Below are 12,583 nucleotides of genomic sequence, written 5' to 3'. Positions count from 1 at the left end.
TGGGTGCAGGGGCCCAAGAACTTGGGCCATCCTTCACTGCCTTCCTGAGCCACAGCAGAGCTGGACTGGAAGAGGAGCAACCAGGACTAGAACCCAGCACCCATATGGGATGCCAGCACCAGAGGCAGAAGATTAACCAAGTGAGCCACGGCGCTGGCCCCCAATAATATGCTTATAAGTTATAAAGTACTCAGCTAAAATATTTCTTCATAAATAGTTACAAAACCTGCCAAAATACAAATGGGACACACACAGCACACAGCACAAGTAAGAATGCTTAGAGATCAGAAGTGAGTGAGCAGTGAACTACTTAGCTGAAGACAAAATACTACCCTTCCCCAGGACTACAGTGCACAAAAAGATACATCTCAACAACAGTACCTCAAAGCAATATAAAGGCCTGAGGATGAAGCCAGCTCACTTGCAATCCTGTTAAAGAATGAGAGTAACCATGTAGGTCAGATGTATTGGAAAATATTTGCTAGCACAGAATGCTATATTTGTAGAATTTGCTAAGAATTCAACCTTGAATTCTGAAGACATTTGCTAGCAGAGGCTTGCTTTTCTGGAACTACTTCTAATATCAGGATCAAGAAATCTGTGAATTGTGCATCATATTCATGGAACCAGCCATACCCTTTCACAAGTACATCAAACAGGCTCCAGGGCCTGTGAAGTGCCACAGTTCTCCATGCATACTGTACTCCAAATTACAGCAGGTGTACTGTAACCTGTGCCTATCAAAACCTCTATGGATCTATACTACCATGTCTAGATGTCTTCTACGAAGTGTTTATACACCCAACAAGCATTTCCCAGATTAACAAATTTTACTCTAATTTTATCTTCTTTCCAAGGTTCCAGAGGTTCACCAACAAGTCAGCTGCCTAAGTTTTTGTTTTTGGCAAATCCCCAGTACTGGAGGCTGAAACAGTCCTGTTAGTGTCATGGGATGGACTGCTTTCTTCTTGTTTGGTCAGTGATGATACCTCTGACAGGAAAGAGCTGCAGGCCACAGGTTCTTAGGGCCCTGAGAACAGGGAAGTAGGAAACTCCAGAAGCTGTGACTCGGGTATTTTATGTTCCATTTGGCAATTCACCATTGAACTGTAGATAGGAGCTGCTATATGTGTAATCACTTTCTGCATTTGGCTCATCAGGGTTATACTCATCGGGATTTGGGCAGTCATCTTCATCATCTTCCTCCTCCTCCAGCTGCTGCTCCAGTGAGAAGGGTCCATTCTCTATACAGTTGGTTTTCAGGATTCTATCCATGTGGGATCTAGGTTTGCAAGTTCCTGTTCGACATCTTCATCTTTCTCAATTTTTTCCTTTCTTGGCGTCTCCTTTTTTGCCTTGGTCCTCAGCTTCACCACTGCACTTTGCAGTCTCCTCCTCAGCAGCCTCCTCCTATTCTGCCATTTTCAGTTGCACTTCTGGGCAATATTCACTATCTTGCTCATTGGAAGATACAGCTGAGGTGATGTTTTCTTCTATTATTTTCCTTTCAGCTCTGCACTCCAGTTCTTCTATCTCCAGCAGGCATTTCTCCAATAATATTGCCTGCCTCTCCTGCTTCTCTTTCAGCTTTTTCTGCCTGTTTTAGTTATTTTTCCTGTAGGTTTTTGCTGTGGAGATGTACTTACTGCAAACCCTGAAGGAGGAGGAGCACCTGCTTTCTGCCATTCCGTGGACTTGGCAGCCATTCTTCTCACATAGGAATCATCCCACACATTAGAATGTTTTGTGGGTTTATGTCAGTGTGAATGATCTTGCATTTACTGTGCAGATAAACTAAACTTTGAAGGACCTGTCAAATGATACTCTTCACACAGCATACTGGGAGGCCTTGATAGTTGGACTTGATCCATTTGAGGAGATGGTGGCCAAGCACTTCAGATACTGTGTAGACATGCATTCCATTCACGTCTGAAATCTTGTTGTCGATCAGCTGGACTACCATGTCTGTGGGTCACTGGGATCACTTTCTTGAACACATTTGAGGAATTTCATTTCATCCAAGGCTGTTTCTATATAATCTTGGGCACTTTTACAAGTTTCATAGCAACAGATCTTTTCCAATGCATATTCCAACACAGCCAGACAGCAGAGAAGTGCCTCCCTCCAGGCTTCCTGATAACATGATAACAGCCATTGAAGAGGTCTCCAATTTTCACTGGATGATAGGCACCTTTGCAGTAGTCCACAGGGTCCTCTTGCTCCTCATCATTTGATCCCTTCCCCTGGCTTTGGGGGTGTGAGGTCTGGCAGAGGTGGTAGAGGTGGTGGCAGTGGCAGCAGTCAAGGAAATAAAGGAGCTGTCTGCTGATGCTCTGGCTTTTTCAGATGCTTCTCTCTTTTTGGCTTCCATTTTCAGGCCTGAGTGGCTAGCACTTTCCCAGAACTCATTGCTACATGGTGCCAGTGGGGTGGCAGGCTTTATGGTGGTGGCAGGTGTGGAGGTCATGCAAGAGCTGAGGTGAACCAAGCCAAGCCAAGCCAAGCCAGGCTGCAGCCTCCCCTTGCTCTGCCAGTGGAGGAGGCTGAACTGTGCCTCTACCACCGTCGCTGCCATGGCCATCACCACTGCCACTGCTCCAGCTCTCTCAATTCTTTTCATGACAATGTATTTGATTACAAAATCATATGGTGGCTTTATGAAATCGCAATGGAAATCTATGATATCACAATTGGTTATGTCATCACAATTGATTGTGATTTCAGAATTGTTGGTTTATGCTGTCATAATAGTTTTATAACTATAGTTCATTATGACAGAACAATGGTTAGTTTATAACATCATTATAGGACTTTATGAGATCAGAATATTTGTATGGCAGCATAAAGGTTTCCTGACATCACAATTGATTACTACATCATAATGTTGCTTTATGATTCACAATTGACTATGATATACACTGGTGATTTATGATATGGTTAAGTACGATGTCCAATGATAAATTTATTATCTCATAGTTTTTATGAATTCACAATTAATTATGTTATCACAGTGATAAATTTATTACAATGGTGGTTAATGATATCCCAGGTGATTATAAATCAAAAGGAATTTTATAATGTCACAATTGATCATTACCTGACAATATAACTTTAAACACCACAGTAGCCTTTTTTGTCACAAAATATTGGTTTATTACATCATATGCTGTTTATGATACCACAATTTACTATAACATCATAATTACAGTTTATGGCATAACAATTGGTTATCATGACTCATTAGTGTGTTTATGATGCTACAGTGCTTTGAGTGACTTCACAGTGATGATGAAATCACAATGGCAGACTTTTATCATGATTTATCACATTTCAATTGGTTATGATATCTGAAGGGTTTTTGCATCACAACTGATTAAGCCATAAGAACAATAGCTTATCACAATGTTTTATGACACCAAAATATACTTTCAAATCACAATGGCTTTTTCATCACAATTATAATGTTATAATGCTAGTTTTATTACAATACAATCATTGGTTTATGACTTCACAATAGTACATTAATAACTTTTTTTTTACTTTTTTTTAAACTTTTATTTAATGAATATAAATTTCCAAAGTACAGCTTATGGATTACAATGGCTTCTCCCCCCCATAACTTCCCTCCCACCCACAACCCTCCCCTCTCTCACTCCCTCTCCCCTTCCATTCACATCAAGATTCATTTTCAATTCTCTTTATATACAGAAGATCAATTTAATATATATTAAGTAAAGCTTTCAACAGTTTGCACGCACACAGAAACACAAAGCGAAAAATACTGTTTCAGTACTAGTTATAGTATTAAATCACAATGTAAAGCACATTAAGGACAGAGATCCTACATGAGGAGTAAGTGCACAGTGATTTCTGTTGTGGACTTAACAAATTGATGCTCTTGTTTATGGCATCAGTAATCACCCTAGGCTCTTGTCATGAGTTGCCAAGGCTATGGAAGCCTTTTGAGTTCACCGACTCTGATCATATTTAGACAAGGTCATAGTCAAAGCGGAAGTTCTCTCCTCCCTTCAGAGAAAGGTACCTCCTTCTTTGATGACCTGTTCTTTCCACCGGGATCTCACTTGCAGAGATCTTTCATTTAGGGGTTTTTTTGTTTTTTTTTTTTTTTTTTTTTTTTTTGCCAGAGTGTTTTGGCTTTCCATGCCTGAAATACTCTCATGGGCTTTTCAGTTTATCTGAATGCCTTAAGGGCTGATTCTGAGGTCAGAGTGCTGTTTAGGACATCCACCATTCTATGAGTCTGCTGTGTATCTCACTTCCCATGTTGGATTATTCTTTCCCTTTTTTTATTCTATCAGTTAGTATTTTCAGACACTAGTCTTGTTTATGTGATCCCTTTGACTCTTAGTCCTGTTATTATGATAAATTGTGAACAGAAATTGATCACTTGCACTAGTGCCACCTTGATGGGATTTAATTGGAATCCCCTGATATGTTTCTAACTCTACCATTTGGGGCAAGACCGATTGACCATGTCCCAAATTGAAAAGTACTTTTTTTTTTCAAACCCCCAAATGTGTAAAGATAATGACTCTTTATTTTTCCTGTCTCACCCTCCACCCTCCATTGTCATTCAATAACATTCATGAACAAAACAGTTGAATTGTTCTTCTGTTGAAGCTGATCATTTTCAGTAATGAGGATCATCACTCGGTTTCCATGAGGAATCTAATTAATTGTATTAAAGACTCCTTTATTGTGGTGCTCTTAATTTTAAGTAGAACTTATTTTTGCCTTTCTTTCCAATTATTTGTTTCACATTATGTTTGCCTCAAGTGTCACTATGTTGAAGTATCATCATGCCTCTAGTGTCACCATGGGCTAAGAGTCTTTATTCAATGGGCTTAAATTTTTTTACTTATTTTTATTTATTTATTTTATGTACATGAAAGGCAGAGATATTAGGGATAGAGAGAAAGACATCTTCTATTTACTCTTTCACTCTCCAAATGCTCACAACTGCTAGAGCTACACCAAGCAAAAGCCAGGACCCTCGCACTCAATCCAGGTGGCATAGCACAAAGTACTGGAGCCATCATTAGCTGCCTTCCAGGATATGGACTAGCAGGAAGCTGGCATCAGGAACAGAGCCAGGACTTGAACTCAACCACTCCAATATGGGATTCAGGCATCCCCAGCTAGGTCTTAATGGCTGAAGCCTGCCTCAGGGTGCATAATCTATCTGTCATCAATGCAGATGATTAAATCAAGTTAAGGGGTATATCCAGTTTTTGCTTTTTATATCTTCTTCTTTTTTTGTGTTTGTGCTATATTTTTTTAACTTTTATTTAATGAATATAAATTTCCAAAGTACAGCTTATGGATTACAATGGCTTCCCCCTCCCATAACTTCCCTCCCACCCACAACCCTCCCCTCTCCCGCTCCCTATCCCCTTCCATTCACATCAAAATTCATTTTCAATTCTCTTTATATACAGAAGATCAATTTAGTATAAAGATTTCTTTTTTTTTTGACAGGCAGAGTGGATAGTGAGAGAGAGAGACAGAGAGAAAGGTCTTCCTTTTTGCCGTTGGTTCACCCTCCAATGGCCGCTGCGGCCGGCACATCTCGCTGATCCGAAGCCAGGAGCCAGGTGCTTCTCCTGGTCTCCCATGCGGGTGCAGGGCCCAAGAACTTGGGACATCCTCCACTGCCTTCCTGGGCCATAACAGAGAGCTGGCCTGGAAGAGGGGCAACCGGGATAGAATCCGGTGCCCCAACCGGGACTAGAACCCGGTGTGCCGGCGCCGCAAGGCGGAGGATTAGCCTGTTAAGCCACAGCGCCGGCTTAGTATAAAGATTTCAACAGTTTGCACCCACATAGAAACACAATGTGAAACACACTGTTTCAGTACTCGTTATAGCATTAAATCACAATGGACAGCACATTAAGGACAGAGATCCCACATGAGGAGCAAGTGCACAGTGGCTCCTGTTGTTGACCCAACAAATTGACACTCTAGTTTATGGCGCCAGTAACCATCCTAGGCTGTCGTCATGAGTTGCCAAGGCTATGGAAGCCTTCCAAGTTTGCCGACTCTGATCATATTTAGACAAGGTCATAAAAGACAGAGTGAGGATAGTAACCAATGATCCTAAGAGTGGCATTTACCAGGTTTGAACAATTATACAGCATTAAGTGGGGAAGAGGACCATCAGTTTTTTTTTCTACTTACTGTATACTTCGCTGATGGCGAAGTGAATCTAGCTATGAGATTATTATTTAAGTTCTTATTTTGGCTTTGCTATTACAGAAAAATGTTAGCCATTTCTTTTATAAGGTCTAAAGATTAAATTGTACGTCCTACGGATTCCTTTATAATAGAATTAGTTTCCTACCTTGAGGAGAATAGCGAAATGAAAGAACAAGTTGGGCTTAGAATAGAGAAATGAGGGAGCAAGTCCTAGATCGCTTGCTGACAATAGCAATATTACATGAATACTTAGCAAACCGTTTCAACCATTAGATAACAACTAAAGAAAACATTTACCAGAAGGTCCAATGCCTTCTATAGATTTTAAGAATCATGTATTTGAAAACACCTCTTAAATATCTAACATGGTGTAGTTTGTTTAACCAGTAAACTTAAGCACAATCATCTAAAATGTTTTTAGTTTCTTTCTACCAACAAGTTTAAAACATGATACACAGATTCAGGTCACACAAATTAAAATGTATCTTTGATTGATTTTAGCAGCTTAAATTTATGGACAATCATATCTATAAGCCAATTAAAATAAAACTCTTAATAAAATTTCCTATGTGGACATACAATATGTACACACATATAACATAGCATAATAGACCAATATAGCAATTTTAATAATAGCTTTTAAAATCTTTAACTCTTTTTGTAGATTGCCAATTGATTTGAATTGCTTTTTGTTTATAGATTACTTTAACACATTGCTTTAACACAGCATCAGAGTTTAATTCTATGTCAAAGAGAAATTGAGCTTCCTGTGATCTTTTGCTCTGAGGTTTCCTTCCTTTACCTTCTTTCATATTGGTGACCATGTTTGTGTGTTTCTGTGTGTAACACATCTTTAAGCATCTTTTGCAGGGCAGGACGAGTGGCAACAAATTCTTTCAGTTTCTGTTTGCTATGAAAAGTCTTAATATCACCTTCATTCACAAATGAGAGCTTTGCAGGATATAATATTCTGGACTGTCAGTTTTTCTCTCTTAGTACCTGGGCTATGTCTCGCCATTCCCTTCTAGCTTGTAGGGTTTCTGATGAGAAGTCTGCTGTGAGTCTAATTGGAGATCCTCTGAGAGTAATCTGACGTTTCTCTCTTGCACCTTTTAGAATCTTTTCTTTATGTTTCACTGCGGTGAGTTTGATTACAACATGTCGTGGTGAGGATCTCTTTTGGTCATGTTTCTTAGGGGTTCTATAAGCTTCCTGTACTAAGATGCCTCTGTCCTTCTCCAAACCTGGGAAATTTTCTGCTAGTATCTCACTGAAAATGCCTTCTAATCCTTTCTTCGCCTCTATGCCTTAAGGAACTCCTAGAACCCGAATATTAGTTTTTTTAATAGTATGCTGTAGATTGCCGACAATATTTTTTAGTTTTCTAATTTCTTCTTTTCTTTGGTTTGCCTGTTTCCTTTCCTGTTCTCTCTCTTCTAATTCTGATATTCTCTCTTCTGCTTCACCCATTCTGTTTTTAAGGCTCTCTAATGTGTTTGCCATTTGATCTATTGAGTTATTCATTTCATTGTGATTTTTTGTCACTATCATAGTTTCATGTTCTACTAGTTGTTTCATTTCATTTTGATTCCTCCTTAATATTTCATTTTCACGAGAGAGATTTTCTATCTTGTCCACTAAGGATTTCTGTAGTTCAAGAATTTGTTTTTGAGAACTTCTTAATGTTTTTACCAATTTTTTGAGATCTGCTTTTTGCATTTCTTCTATCTCATCATCTTCATAATCTTGAAATGGGGTGTCTTTTTCATTTGTGGGCGTCATAGTGTCTTCCTTGTTCTTGTTACCTCGGTTTTTGTGTTTGTTGTTTGGCATGTTGGAGATATTTGGTTTCTTCACTGTGGTGTTTTTTCTTGTTATACTATGGCTCTATATTAAGTGGACTGTCTGCCTTTGGTGGAGCCTTAGAGGCTTGAGATGAATGTGGCCTGAGAGCTCTGTTTGATTCTTCATGTTTACCCCTCCCCCCAGATTCATGTTTTTCTGCTAGGCTCAGGGCCAGTGAAGAACTGAGGTCGCCCAGATTTTGATGTATGTCCAAAATGATGCCTGCTCTTTGTCTTGCTCACCTTTGAGGGGTGAGCAGAGAGAGAAACTCGTGTCCATATCGGTCCCTTTTTTTTTTCGCCCTCTCTCTCTTCTAGTTAGCCTGGTGAACTTTTCCCCACGGAGTTTCAAGCCTCATTCCCTCTAGTCTCCTCTTTCTGCTTTCCCGCTGGTGTCTCGGGCTATTGAGGTTCAGCTCACCTTGCGTTCCAGCCCTGGTGTGTTTAGTCTGCTGCTGGTGTCCCAAACATGGGTTCCCACGCTCTCCTTGCAGGTCCATTGTGAATCACTAGTTCCAGAAGACTTTCCTCTTCTGTTTCTTCCCCTACTCTTCCCTGAACCTGCAGTATGTCCACTTTTATTAAACTTCTCTTCCTGGACTATCAGTGTCTGCCCTTCCTATTCCTCCATCTGCCGCTCTCCACAAACCACAAGCTCTGCAATATCCAGATTCTATAAAGTGCTCAAGAAATTCAACAACAGGAGCCAATGCTGTGGATAGTGATTAAAATCACTGCATTTGTTACCAGCAATCATATGGCATTGGTTCAAGTCCCAGCTGCTGCACTTCCAATCAATCTCTCTGAAAATCTCCTGGGAAAGCAGTGGAAGATGTTTAAAGTGCTTGGATCCCTGCCTCCACATGGGAGACCCAGAATAAGCTCCTGTCTCCTGACTTCAGATTGGCACTTTCCAGCCATTGAATCCACTTGGGGAGTGAACCAAAAGATTGAAAGCCTCTCTATCTTGCTCTCTGTCTCTGCCTATCTGTAATTCTGAATGTAATCAAATAAATGAATCTTAAAAAAAGAATAAATTCAGTAACAACAAAATAAACAATCCAGTTCAGAAATGGGCAAAGGACTTAAGCAGGAATTTTTCAAGAATAAATTCAAATGGCCAACAGGCACATGAAAGAATACTATTAAATGCAAATTTATATGATGAGATATTGGAAAACACCATTTTACAAATGACTCTGATCTCTTCATATCAAACTCTGCTAAAATAAACTTCATTATTAATATTACTTTAGTAATTCTAATCTACAGCCACATTAAATTCATTTAGTTTGTCAGAGAGGAATCAACCACAAATTAAAAGCAGCATCAACTCTATTGCAAAGATGATATAGGAAAAGGTCACAATACTATTGCTTATCAGGTTTTTAAAATTTATGCATTTAATTTATATTGATTTGGGAACAAGAAAGTTCTCTCCCCCACCTCCCTCCCACCCATTCTCCCTCCATTCTTTCTCCTCCCTCTTCTTTTCCCATTCTTTTATAGAGATTAGTTGTTCAGATATAATTAACCCTGCCCTAAATAGAGTTCACCGATTAGTAGGAAGAGAAAAGGAAAAAAAAAAACATATTGTTCCTCAAATGTCAAGGTTAAGGCGGTTCAAAATCAATGCATCCTTAAGTGTGTCAGTTTTGCTCCTATACATTACATTTAGTACTCTATTAGTTACCAAAGATCAGAGAGACCCTATGACATTTGCCTTTTTGTGATTGGCTTATTTCACTAAAGTATAAAGGTTTCCAGTTATATTCATTTGATTGCAAATGAAAGGATTTAGTTTTTACCACTGTGTAGTATTCCATAGTGTATGTATACCATAATTTCTTTATCCAGTCCTTAGTTGATAGAAATCTGTGTTGATCAAATTTTAACTATTGAAAATTGAGCTAAGATGAACATGGGGATGCACATCACCATTTCGTATGCTAATTACATTTCTTTTGGATGAATTCCAAGGAGTGGGGTGGCTGGGTTATATGGTAGGTCTATATTCAACCTTCTGAGATATTTCCATGTTGTCTTCCACAGTTGCTGTACAAGTTTACAATCCCTTCAACAGTGGGATCCTCTTCCTCACATCCTCACCAGCATTTGTTGTTTATTGATTTCTGTATGAGGACCATTCTAATGGGAGTGAGGTAAAATCTCCTTGTGGTTTTGGTTTGCATTTTCCTAAAAGACATTGGGGAAATGTTACAAGATACCGACATAGGGAAAGACTTCTTGGTAAAGAGCCCAGAAGCACAGGCAATCAAAGACAAAATTAACAAGTGGGATTACATCAAACTGAGAATCTTTTGCACTGCAAAAGAAACACTCAACAATGTGAAGAGGCAACCAATATAATAGGAGAAATTATTTGCAAACTATGAAACTGACAAAGGATTAAATCCCAGAATCTATAAGCAAAACAAACAACTTAGTCAAGAAATGGGCAACAGACATGCACAGATAATTTTCAGGAGAGGAAATTCAATTGGCCAATAGACACATGAAAAAAAAAATGCCCAGGATCACTAGCCATCAGGAAAATGCAAATCAAAATCATAACTACTAAGTTTGGCAAGTTTGTCAGTTGAGTCATTAGGATAGCACCTGCTCACATGATATCTCTACTCTTAATTTTATGTGAAAATGCAAGCATTACTTGCATTAAAACAGATTTGTACAAACCTAATCATTTTAATCAGGTATATATTGCAAGCAGTATAAATTACTGGACCTGTTAAGAAAAGTTGGTTGCACAAAAATCAACTTAGCATCAAATGTTAATGCATTAATTATCCCCAAATGTTGAAAGTGGTATTTATAAATTTGAATGTGTGAGTTCTTTTTTATTAGTTCTAGCAGAAGTTCAAAATATATGGGCATATTAGAATGTAACCTTGATTTAAATTGTGATTGATACATGAAAACACCTCTTTGGAAATCCTTAAAGTCTATATTGAGCATAAATAATCTTACACAAAGCCTCATTTTGCACAAAAGTATGCTAAGTTCTAATGCCTGGAGAAGTAAAGTCAGTTGTTCAAAGTCATGCAGGTAATTTGTAGCAGTGAAAATTCTATGAAGAATCAGGTATCCTGAATGTAGGCCATCATTCTATCAATATAGTACTCCTTCTTGAGTTAAAGATTATAATTTGTGGAAAATTAATGTTGGAAAATAAATACTTGCTTTTTTGTTATGGTGCAAAATTTCTTTGTATACTTATTCATGAGTTGCATGAATTTTACCAGATATTTTCGAGTATATGTTTGCTATTTACTTGAAATATGTAACAAGTAACTACATCTATTTCCCAAAGGATTTTAGAAGCTATTACATATGTATGCTTAAAATTATTTGCTGATTTACTGGGCAATATGAAATAGCAATGCATATTTGAAAACCTTGAAGGATCCTGGGTCACTTGCATTTTAAGATATAATGCTGTATTTTAGGTCTCTTAATGTTTTGAGTAATGATCTTTAAAGACTTCCTATTTTATCAAAAACAATAAGGATTTTTCTTTTTTGGTAATCATTATATTTTCTTTTAAAACAATATATTAAATAAGAATCCTCAAGGGAATAATTCCATAATGGATCCTAATACATTAATATATTTTAAGGTGAGAAAATAGGATTTCTTTGAAATCTGATAGAAATGATAGTGAAAATTGAAGATATCTACAGTGTTTCATAATTTTGTTTAAAAATTGTCAAATTGATAGCTTTTTAGCTAAGTTTTTAGTTTTCAACAGATTCAATAGGTTTGTAGGCACAATTCTAAGAAAATAAGATATACCCACCCTTACTCATTGCCATCTTTTTTCCTTCATTGTCTTTTTAGCATTTGAGACAACATTTTAAATTTACATTACAATAAAAAAAGCTTAATACTTCAGGGAACTTGTTTAACAAGTATAAAGCAAAAAAAAAAAAATACCTAGCTTAATGAGATAACAGACAATGGCTATAAACAATATTTGAATAATAGAAATAGGAAAGATTAAATGATAAAATCACTGTTTTAACTCCTTTAATAAAAGACTCAGAGAAAGCCATTATTTATGTCTGTTTGAAAATGGATGTAAAAGTGAATTATTTTTGTGTAATAAAATGGAACTTCCCTCAAGCTTTCTTGGCAATCTCACAGAAAAACTTTTTAATAAATTTAAACCAAGTTTCCCCCTCCTTGTAAATTTTAGAAATTATCTACACTGTTTATACTTAATATTGTTATATATTAAAAATAATTGGATATTTCCTAGACAGTTAGACAGAAAGGTCAGGTCGTGGAATTGAGGCCCCTCGTCCCACATGAGAAGAAAGGAGGAAGTGAGGACCCATAAATAATAGCTCCTCACCTGCCTGAGCCCCACACACAGCCCAGCTTCTCCATAGTGGCCACCCAGTCCCAACTGCACAATCAGGGGAGACAGAAGGCTGTGCTACACAGCTGCCCAGGGATGGCTCTGGGCCCAGAAGTCTCTGCCAGCAGGGAAAGGGCAGGAC

At 38.0% G+C, this 12,583-nt stretch overlaps 1 pseudogene; it reads right to left on the bottom strand.

The window, feature by feature from the left end:
• Nucleotides 1-512: 512 nt before the first annotated feature.
• On the bottom strand, nt 513-2,409 carry LOC133754033 (SRSF protein kinase 2-like; annotated as a pseudogene).
• Nucleotides 2,410-12,583: the final 10,174 nt, after the last annotated feature.

This window comes from Lepus europaeus, chromosome Y, assembly GCF_033115175.1.
Source record: "Lepus europaeus isolate LE1 chromosome Y, mLepTim1.pri, whole genome shotgun sequence".
Classification (NCBI taxonomy): Eukaryota; Metazoa; Chordata; class Mammalia; order Lagomorpha; family Leporidae; genus Lepus; species Lepus europaeus.
The sequence above is the reverse complement of the archived record's forward strand: the minus strand, read 5'-3'. Positions and strand labels throughout refer to the sequence as shown.